This window comes from Marmota monax, unplaced genomic scaffold (genome assembly GCF_021218885.2).
Source record: "Marmota monax isolate L192 unplaced genomic scaffold, Marmota_monax_Labrador192_F-V1.1 WCK01_AAM20220418_F8-fsc00073, whole genome shotgun sequence".
In the NCBI taxonomy this organism is placed as follows: Eukaryota; Metazoa; Chordata; class Mammalia; order Rodentia; family Sciuridae; genus Marmota; species Marmota monax.
This window is the reverse complement of record NW_026692846.1, coordinates 3008432-3018225: the sequence shown is the minus strand read 5'-3', so window position 1 is coordinate 3018225 and position 9794 is coordinate 3008432.

The window sequence follows — 9794 nt, the reverse complement described above, 5'->3', positions numbered from 1 at the left end:
TTAAGTATAAAAGACATCAATACATGGCTGCCTGGAGGGAGGCAGGAGGTGCTATCCCTGGTCTGAGGGTCCTCAGGGTCTGCCAGAGAATGTCTACCAGCCAGATAGAGGTCACTAAGGAGAGCGTTAAGCATGGAGTCTCCTCTGATGCCGGGTAGGTGTGTGAGGAGCAACAGCCCGTGTGCAGAACACTGAAAGGGGACTCAGCTGTTGCATCAGAGTGTTAAGTCCCCGTGGCTAGCATGATGTGGAGTCCAGCAAATGGATAGCTAGGAGGTGCTGTGGTTTTATTACCTGCACCCTGAGACCAGAGAGGCTGGGAGAGGAGGAGTAGCCTGGATTGGAAGTATCAGTGTGAACTCACGGGGCATGTCATATTTTAGAAATGGATAGTTTGTTAGCTCTGTCCACCAAGAAAACCTTACCAAAAAAACAAAAAGACCAATTCATGGCAAAGAGCATCCTGAAGCCTGCACTCGGTTCCTGAAACACAGTCTCCTCCAAGATAAGCCTGGCTCTTTGGAGAAACTGATTCCAGGTCTAGGGCAGGAAACACACCAAATGAGGTGGGGGCACTGGGACATACCAGACGGCACACGGGAGAGACGCCACACACTCCAGGGGCACGCCCAGAGACTCTGCAACCCACAGGTTGAAAAGGATTATCATTGCAATTGCCTGGGACTTTTAACAATGTTTAAGTCTATGCACTTCTAGTCACGCTAAAGAGGCGAACTGTGGAGAATGAGAGGGAGCTAATTAATTATCCCCAAATTGCTGCAGGGGAAGACCTGAGCTCTTCAACTCCATTTTTCACCGTAACAGCGGAAGGATCTCCTTTTCAAAGGGTCCCAAAGAGTCATCTGCAAAGAAACATTACATCAGGATTCATCATCTTGCAAGTTGGATGGATGAGTGGCCTGGGCAATGGGCATCAGCAGCCGCTGGCCTCTGCAGAAGTGGCCCAGCAGACATTGCCGGTGGCCCAGTGTGAGCACACAAGGCCACCTTGTGTGAGCCTGGCTGAGTTCCTGGCCAGCTGCTAATTGGTGGGGAATGCAGAGGTCAGAGGAACATGTGGCATTGCACCATGAGTGTGCAGCCCGCAGGGACCGTCGGCAGGAAAGAGGGGGTGGACAGGCCTGTAGGTTGGACGAAACTCAGAGGACATATTCAAAATATTTTCAAAAAATGAGACTAAGCCACATTATCTAGAGAATGATTGGATAAAACTCCAATACAAAATCTACAGTGGGGCTATTTCTGCAAGTCAGGATAGCTAGATTAGAAGTTCACTTTATGATAATTCACTAAGCCATAGGTATGTTTTATATGCAATACAAAGATGAACAACTAGAAGCACAATTTGTAAGGCGGTAGATGCTGTTCCCCTTTGGAGAGAGAGTTTTTCCGATAACTACAATGAAGGACATCAGAAGACCAAGTTGGAGCCCCCGGAGTGACTGGTGATGAACAGTGGACCAGGGTAGCTTCCTGGAGGAGGAGGAGCTGAAGCAAGGCTTTGCAGGGTGAGATGGGTGTGGACCAGTGTTTCTCAACTTTGACCCTTGCCAAATTTGGGGCTTGCTGCTTCACGCGGGAAATGGTCCTGTGCGCTGCAGGTTGTTGGGCAGCATCCCTGCCTGGATCCACGAGATGCAGTAGCACCCCCTTCCCAAGGCTGTGACAATGGAAATTGCCAATGTCCCTGGGGACAAGAGAACTTACAAGCAGGTAAGTGGGGGAAATGCCTGACCCCTCAGAGGGTCCTACTGTAGATGCCCCTCTACTTTCTGTAGGTTTCAGCCTCAGATCCCCATAGGAGTCCACCTCCCGCCCAGCATTGCCCCTGTCTGGGGGGCCGTCCTCTTCAGAGGCCCCATGTCCTGGTCACAGACCATTGGGTGTCTGAGCACATGAACCCACACTGCCCAGACCAGGGAGGAACCGGGGCCAGGGGGAGAAGGCCCTGCCCACAGTCAGGGCAGACTCCTGGCCCAGGCTGTCACAGGCCCGAGGCTGCCTTCGGCTGCAGCGTCCCCTACGGTGGGCCCCTCGTGTCACTGGTGGGAAAACTGAGGCCCAGTGGAGTCCAGCTTAGTTACAGAGCCAGACTGGAAGTCAGATGTCCAGACTCTCAAGGGAGATGGGCCTCTCACTTGGGCTGGTCATTATGAAGCACCACTGTGTCCTACGGATGTTTCTTCTTTTGCCCTTTCTGAGCCACTCTGCACTGTCTAAACCCCCTCACTGGATTATTCCTTTATTTATTTATTTATTTTAGTTTTTAGGTGGACACAATATCTTCATTTTATTTTTACGCGGTGCTGATGATCGAATCCAGAGCCTCCTGCATACTAGGCGAGTGCTCTACCACTGAGCCCCAGCCCTGGATTCTTTTATATATATATATATATTCATTCATTTATTTATATATATCTGTGGTGCTGAGGATGGAACCCAGGGCCTCCCATGTGCTAGACGAGCGCTCTATCACTGAGCCACAACCCCAGCCCCAAATATATATATATATATTTAAATTGTAGATGGACACAATACCTTTATTTTTATTTATTGCTATGTGGCTCTGAGGATCCAAACCAGGGTCTCACTCATGCGAGGCAGGCACTCTACCACTGAGCCATAACCCAGGCCGGGACAGAGAGTCGACCAGAGAGTGGCATGAAGTATATCTGTGGCACCAAAGAACGGAGGAGCCTGCTACCATTACTGTGCCTTCCTCCCGTCACTCTGCAAGAGGGACGTGAGGAAGACCCCTGTGGCGTCCCTGGGCCTCTGTGTTCCTCTGAGTTCCCAGGGGCTGCTGTGGCAGGAGGCGCAGGGGAGTTCGAGCTCCAGGTTTTGTGTGAAACAGAGTTCTGTTGTTTAAAGAGTGGGAGCCAAGCTGGAACTGGGGCCCCTGGAGGACTCTCACCGGTGCCCATCTCCTCTGTGGGTGAACGTGGGTGCAGGGTGAGCCCGTGAGCCACTCCAGCAAACTAGTGAGCCCCAGGAGGAGCGGGGGACCTGGGGTATAAGCTTGCACGTAGGGCCCCAAATCCTGCCCCAATCCTGCTTCTTCAACTGCTCGCGGGGCAGACATGCTGGCTAATGGGGTGGGGCAGCGAAGGACTGTCCCCAAAGGCGGCCAGGCTGCTTTAAAGGGAAGAGTGCTCTGGAAAGGGCCTGTCCTCCTGGGAGGCTGGCCAGGGGCTGCCCTGTGCTGCTCTGGAGCCAGCCTGGGCCAGCGAGGCTCCCAGGGGATGGGCGGTCACTGACCTGCAGGTTCTGCACAAAGCAAGGAAGTGACATCCCCAGAGGGAGGTAAGCTGGAGGACGCTTCCTCTTTCACTTCCACAGCCGGCTGCCTGGTCCAGAAGTTTCTTAAAGCTGCCGAAAGCTGTCCCACCAGCCTGAATGGGGGCTCCGCTAGCTCCTCTGGGGTTGCCCCTCTTGTGGGGAGGAAAGGGTTAAAAACAAGCACACCAGGAGCTGGAATCCCAGCCTTGCTGACATATGGATTAGGGAACCCAGCTGCAGAGGGCGTAAATGAGTCCTGAGCAGATGACCCCACACTGGGAACACAGGTCCTCACACCGCGGCTCTGGCGACCCATAAGCTTCTCTAACACCCCAGTTTTCTCCCTGTCCTCTCTCAGACCCTGACACTTCTGCAAACAGTCACTCCCGTGCGGCCACTCTCAGGGCAGGAAGGACAGCCCCTCGTCCCTGACAGCCTCCTCCCTGAGCGGATGTGCACTCCAGCCTCAGGTGGTGTCCTCCACTTGTCACCTGCCTCTGGCACACTGTGTTTGTGAGCTCCTGCCAAGGAACTCTTCTTCTCTCCAGCAGGCACCTGTCATCTGCCTAGAGTGGCACAGATGCCAGGCCTCCCTTCAGATGCCAGCTTCAGCAGTGGGGAGGAGGCTGTCTCTGCTTTGCCCACCCCGCAGTACATGCCAGGTGCCCCCGCTCCTCCTGGGGCTCATTAGTTTGCTGGAGTGGCTCACGGGCTCACCCTGCACCCACGTTCACCCAATTGTTATAAGGGAGGCCACAGAGGCAGATGGGCACAGGTGAAGAGACGCAGGGGGTGTGAAGCGTGGGAGGGGGCTCGGCCCCCCCTGCACGCCCCCCAGGTACCTCCGTGTGGTCAGCTCCCTCCTGCACCTGGTTCCATGGAGGCTCCATTAGGTGGGTGGGGTTGATAAAGTCTTTGGTCACTGGTCATCCACTCAACCTTCAGCCCCTCTCTCTGCTTGGGGGAGGTCACCTGGGGTGGGGGTCACCTAAAGCTATGGACCAAATGGGGAACCTGGCAGAGAGTCCAGAGCAACAAAGGCACTCAAGCCAGAGCTTGGCAAACAGTGGGGACGAGGCTCCGGCTGCAGAACACTGACCCTTTATGCTGCTGCCCTCTGCAGAGCCCCTGGCTGCCTCTGGACCAGGAGTACGGGGCTTGGCCTTGGCTCCAGGTACAGCAGAACACCTCTGGAGTTCACGGAGTAGGAGTGATGCTTGTACGGCTTCCTCAAGGGAAAGCCCCCAGGGCCTGTCTGTCCAGATTCTCCTCGGCCTCTCTGTGCTGGGGCCCTTCCTTCCTGGTACAGGGCAAGACCCTTCTGGAATGAGGGCGAGACTGATGTACTCGGAAGGCCACAGGACGTCTTCACAGCCAGCTCCTACGGGAAAGCGAGGGTTGAGTGATGTTTCTAGGTTTCATGGCTGGCTTTGGGAGGGGGACACGGGTATCCGTGACCCCTCTGGGGAGAGCGATTCTGGTTTCCAGGGGCTGACTTGGGGGTGGCAGGAGAATGAAGAGCAGGAAGAGGTCAGAAAGGCCCTGCCAGTGACCTTCAGCTCAAAGTCCTCAGCACCAAAGTTCTCGAGTTTGGGTGGCATATTCTGAGTCTCAACAATAAGAAGGTACACAGGTGATTCTTGTACACAGATGAAACTTTTTGTTTTCTGTGCTGGGAATGGACCCAAGGCCTGGCTCATGCTGGGGAGCACTCTCCCCCTGAGCTGCACCCCTAACCCAGGGAGTCTGAATCTCTAGAGACAATGCCCCTGCCCCTATGCTAGCCTCCTCATTGCCGTGTTAATGGAGGGACTTGTGAGACCTGCAGGTTCGAGCCAGGCACACCTTCCTGTGAACCACTGTTTCTCTGGGTGGGTGGCTCTCAAGTGTGGGTGAGCCGGAAGGTTCACAGAAGAACTCGGGTGCACTCAGCGCAGGTGCTCCGCGTAGTGACGTTGAAAACCAGAGAAGGAAGTGCTTTCAGGAAAGCCCATCTTGGCACCGTTACTGCTGGTGTAGAGAAGTGACAATGACAGCCTTTCTGACTTTTAGTCAGGGACTAAAAGTACATATCGGAGGCCAGCATGGTGGTGCACGCCTGTAATCCCAGCTATGCAAGAGGCTGAGGCAGGAAGATCACCAGCTGGGGGCCAGCCTGGGCGACTTAAAGGGATCCTGTTTCAAAATAAAAAGTTAAAAGGGCTGAGGGTGCAGCTCAGCAGTAGAGCATCCCAGGCTTCAGCTCCCAGTACCCAAAATAGAGCACTTGATCTCTGCGAGGAAAGTTTATCTCAGATAAACAAACCTCAGCCTAGAGGAAGACTTTAAGGGAAAGAGCAGAATCACAGGTTGACTAGGCACTTGATGTACATTTCCTTGAGAAGGTTTTAATAACAATAGGTTCAAAATGATTGTAAGGAAAGCCCCTTAGTAAATACAAAACCCTAGAAGTCCTCTCTGGAAATTCTTCCCCCACGCTGTGGGGAGAGCTGCTGGGAATGCCCGGGCTCAGTTTCCCTCTGCAGCACCGGGGAGGACCACCTGCTTGACTTAGGGAAATGCGGGGGCATGTGAAGATCCCCCAGCCCCCAGCCAGGATGGAGGCCAGAGTGGAGGGGCCAAGCCCTGTGTTCTCTGCCAGGGTCTCCAAAGAGGAAAGACCAATCCTTAACAGTACAGGTAGGCAGGTGGGAGCAGCTCCCAAGACCTGCCTTCGATCCTGCATCCTCCTTGACTTTGGAGTGGGCCCCCTGGAAGGTCTCAGAGGGCAAGAACCTGACTGACTTGTCTCCACACCCTGGACACGTAGTAGGTGCTCAAATAATGTTAAATGAAATGCATTGGTGAATTTTTCTCACAGACTTCCTTTAAAAAGACTCATTAAAAATGGACAAGTACATCCCAAAGAAACAGAAATTGGGCCACAAGTATAATTTTAGAACTCTCATTAAGACAAAAAGAAATGAGCAAAATTAGTTTTAGTAACACGTTTTACTTAACTCTGTATATCAAAATACTCTCATGTCAATAAGCAATCAATGGGCCAGTTAGTCATGAGGTCTGTGGTGATAGTGAGCAAGAGGGCGCCAGGGGCTGTCATACCAGGGATTGGGGGATAAGCTGCTCCTGGGAAAACGGGGAGCCCCGCCCCTGGAGATAGAGGGAAAGTGAAGGCTCTGGGAGGGTGGGGCCAAGCCGGTGAGGCACCTGGACAGGCGCTCACGGACTGGACCAACTGACCTGAGCACCAGCCTTGTGGTACAGAGGAGCGCCCAGGCTGTGGGAGCTGCAGTGGATGGTGCCTCATATCTCTCACCTGTACCCCACTTGTGGCTGAGGCCCTCAACTGGACCCACCAATGCCCTGGGCCCCTGTCCTGATCCCTGTCACTTAGGCTCCACTGCTCATCCCTGTGTTCCAGAGCTTGGCGCAGCTGCTGAGCGAATGACCATTCCCATGGGGATTCACGCAAAAATAACCTCTCATCCACCCCGCCACCCAGCCACCCACTCATCTACCTAGCCACCCACTCATCTACCCATCCACCCAGCCACCCACTCATCTACCCATCCACCCAGCCACCCACTTATCCACCCAGCCACCCACTCATCTACCTAGCCACCCACCCAGCCACCCACCCATCCACCATCCAGCCACCCACTCATCTACCCATCCACCCAGCCACCCACCATCCACCATCCAGCCACCCACTCATCTACCCATCCACCCAGCCACCCACTCATCTACCCATCCACCCAGCCACCCACTCATCTACCTAGCCACCCACCCAGCCACCCACCCATCCACCATCCAGCCACCCACTCATCTACCCATCCACCCAGCCACCCACCATCCACCATCCAGCCACCCACTCATCTACCCATCCACCCAGCCACCCACTCATCTACCCATCCACCCAGCCACCCACTCATCTACCCATCCACCCAGCCACCCACTTATCCACCCAGCCACCCACTCATCTACCTAGCCACCCACCCAGCCACCCACCCATCCACCATCCATCCACCCACTCATCTACCCATCCACCCAGCCACCCACCATCCACCATCCAGCCACCCACTCATCTACCCATCCACCCAGCCACCCACTCATCTACCCATCCACCCAGCCACCCACTCATCTACCCATCCACCCAGCCACCCACTCATCTACCCATCCACCCAGCCACCCACCATCCACCATCCAGCCACCCACTCATGCACCCACCCACCCACCCACTCATCCACCACCCAGCCACCCACTCATCTACCCATCCACCCAGCCACCCACCCATCCACCCAGCCACCCACTCATCTACCTAGCCACCCACCCAGCCACCCACTCATCCACCATCCATCCACCCACTCATGCACCCATCCACTCAGCCACCCACTCATCTACCCATCCACTCAGCCACCCACCCACTCATCCACCATCCAGCCACCTACTCATGCACCCACCCACCCACCCACTCATCCACCACCCAGCCACCCACTCATGCACCCATCCACCCAGCCACCCACTCATCTACCCAGCCACCCAGCCACCCACCCACTCATCTACCCATCCACCCAGCCACCCACTTATCCACCCAGCCACCCACTCATCTACCTAGCCTCCCACCCACCCAGCCACCCACTCATCCACCATCCATCCACCCACCCACCCACCCACTCATGCACCCACCCACCCAGCCACCCACTCTCCACCCAGCCATCCACTGAAATGATGCCCTTGAGCACAGACTACGAGCCCCTGGGACAGTAGTGGCACATGGAGTGAGGAGCACAGACTCAGCTGTCCACATCTGTGTTCCCCCAGCTCTCGGTGAGGAGATGGCCTCCCCCTCCTGGTAGCTGCCAGTGTGGTCACTTCCCCTCCACAGCGCAGCCCTCGCTCCAGCCGCCTCTCCCCCCGCTCCACAATGGTCTTCACCTGTCATTCTTAATACATGCGTCTCCATACGTCCTCCCTCTTCCTCACAGAGTCACTTAGGGCCCAGCCTTGTCCAGGTGACCTCAATCTGCAGACACCTGAGTCCTCACAAACAAGGTCACACTCTGAACTTTAGGGGCACTGTCCACCACACTGCAGGCTTCGAGGGTCCTCGGGCCTCCCCAGCACCTTCCCAAGTAGCTTGACGGGCATCCCCCACCCCTATAGTTCTTGCCTGGCTAATCCTGTCTTGGTGTTTGCTTCCCCTAACAACCTGGGAGGTGGGGGCTGCTCCAGGGGTGGGGATAGGAAGACCAGGTGGGTGGTCAGTAGCTGGCAGCTATCCCTGAAGGATGCAACTGGCTGGCTGTATTCACCAATGAACAGAAGGCGGCCAGGTTGACCCAGGTGTCTGGTTCTGTCATCTGAGTGGGGAGCTGTGGTCACTGATGGGGGCCTTGGAGGGGAGCAGGCCTGGAGGAGGAGGATGGGCCCGGGCCTAGGATGCTGAACCCCAAGAGTATGTGAGGTCCACGCAGTGTCCTGAGGCTCAGGAATCATTGTGCGAGGCTGGCCTGGCCCCTCACCGGTGGTGCCCTGACCAGGGTAGTGCAGAGGTGTGACTCCTTCGCCTGGTGCTGGAGGTTGGGGGAGCATGTTGAGCAAATGGGGATATGGGCAGCAAGGATCAGAGAAGGGGTGAGGGCCATGGGGAATGGCCAGAGGCAGAGGCCAAGGTGGCAGGGCTTGGAGGGGATGCTCCTGTGACCCTGTATCCTGGGAAGAGTTGCCACAGTGAAAGAAGGCAGGAAGGGGAGGGCGTGAGGCCCCCCACGTTGTGGCACTGACAAGGGAGAAGGATCTAGGTCAGTCGGCAGCCGCAGGCCTGGAGCTGGCTACGCAGGGCACGGGCACCCGGGCTTCTCTGCGTCTGGCTCCCCAGAGCAGGAGGGAAAGAGCTCCTGAAACCAAAACCATCTGACCACCATCCCCGCCCCGCCCAGGCAGGTGAGCACTGAGATCCACGCCTCGGTCAGCTTTAAACACACCCACCCCTTGCCAGTTCTCCCCACCAGACCTTTCCAAATCATTTCATGTAATGCATCTGAAGCTGATGTCACCCTCCAGCCCTGCGGAAGGTCCCTTCCCAGTCCCCGCTCCTGGGCCTACCCCTCCTCCTCCCTCGGCGGAAGAGTTCCTAGATGCTGGGGAAGTGGGCGAGGCTCTGTGAAGACTGTGTGTGGTTCTTGGAAGGGCTCCAGGTGCCGAAGAAGGACATCCTAGCTCCTCCACCCTGGGGTCAGCCTGGCTCTGGCCTTGTACAGGAAGAGGGACAGAGCTCAGGTGACACTCGGGTGGGGGAGGGGTTTGTGCCTGGGTGCGGCCTCCCCAGGCTGGCCTCACAGCCTCACCCTCCCACCCCTGCAGAAGGTCCCCGGTGGGGTGGCGGTAGGACCACCTTCCTGGGCTGTTGGGAAAGTGAGCCTTGCCAGCTGGCCCCGGGCCCCTCTAGGGCAGGGGCTTGGAGTCCTGAGGATAACCCCTTTCTTGGGAATGTG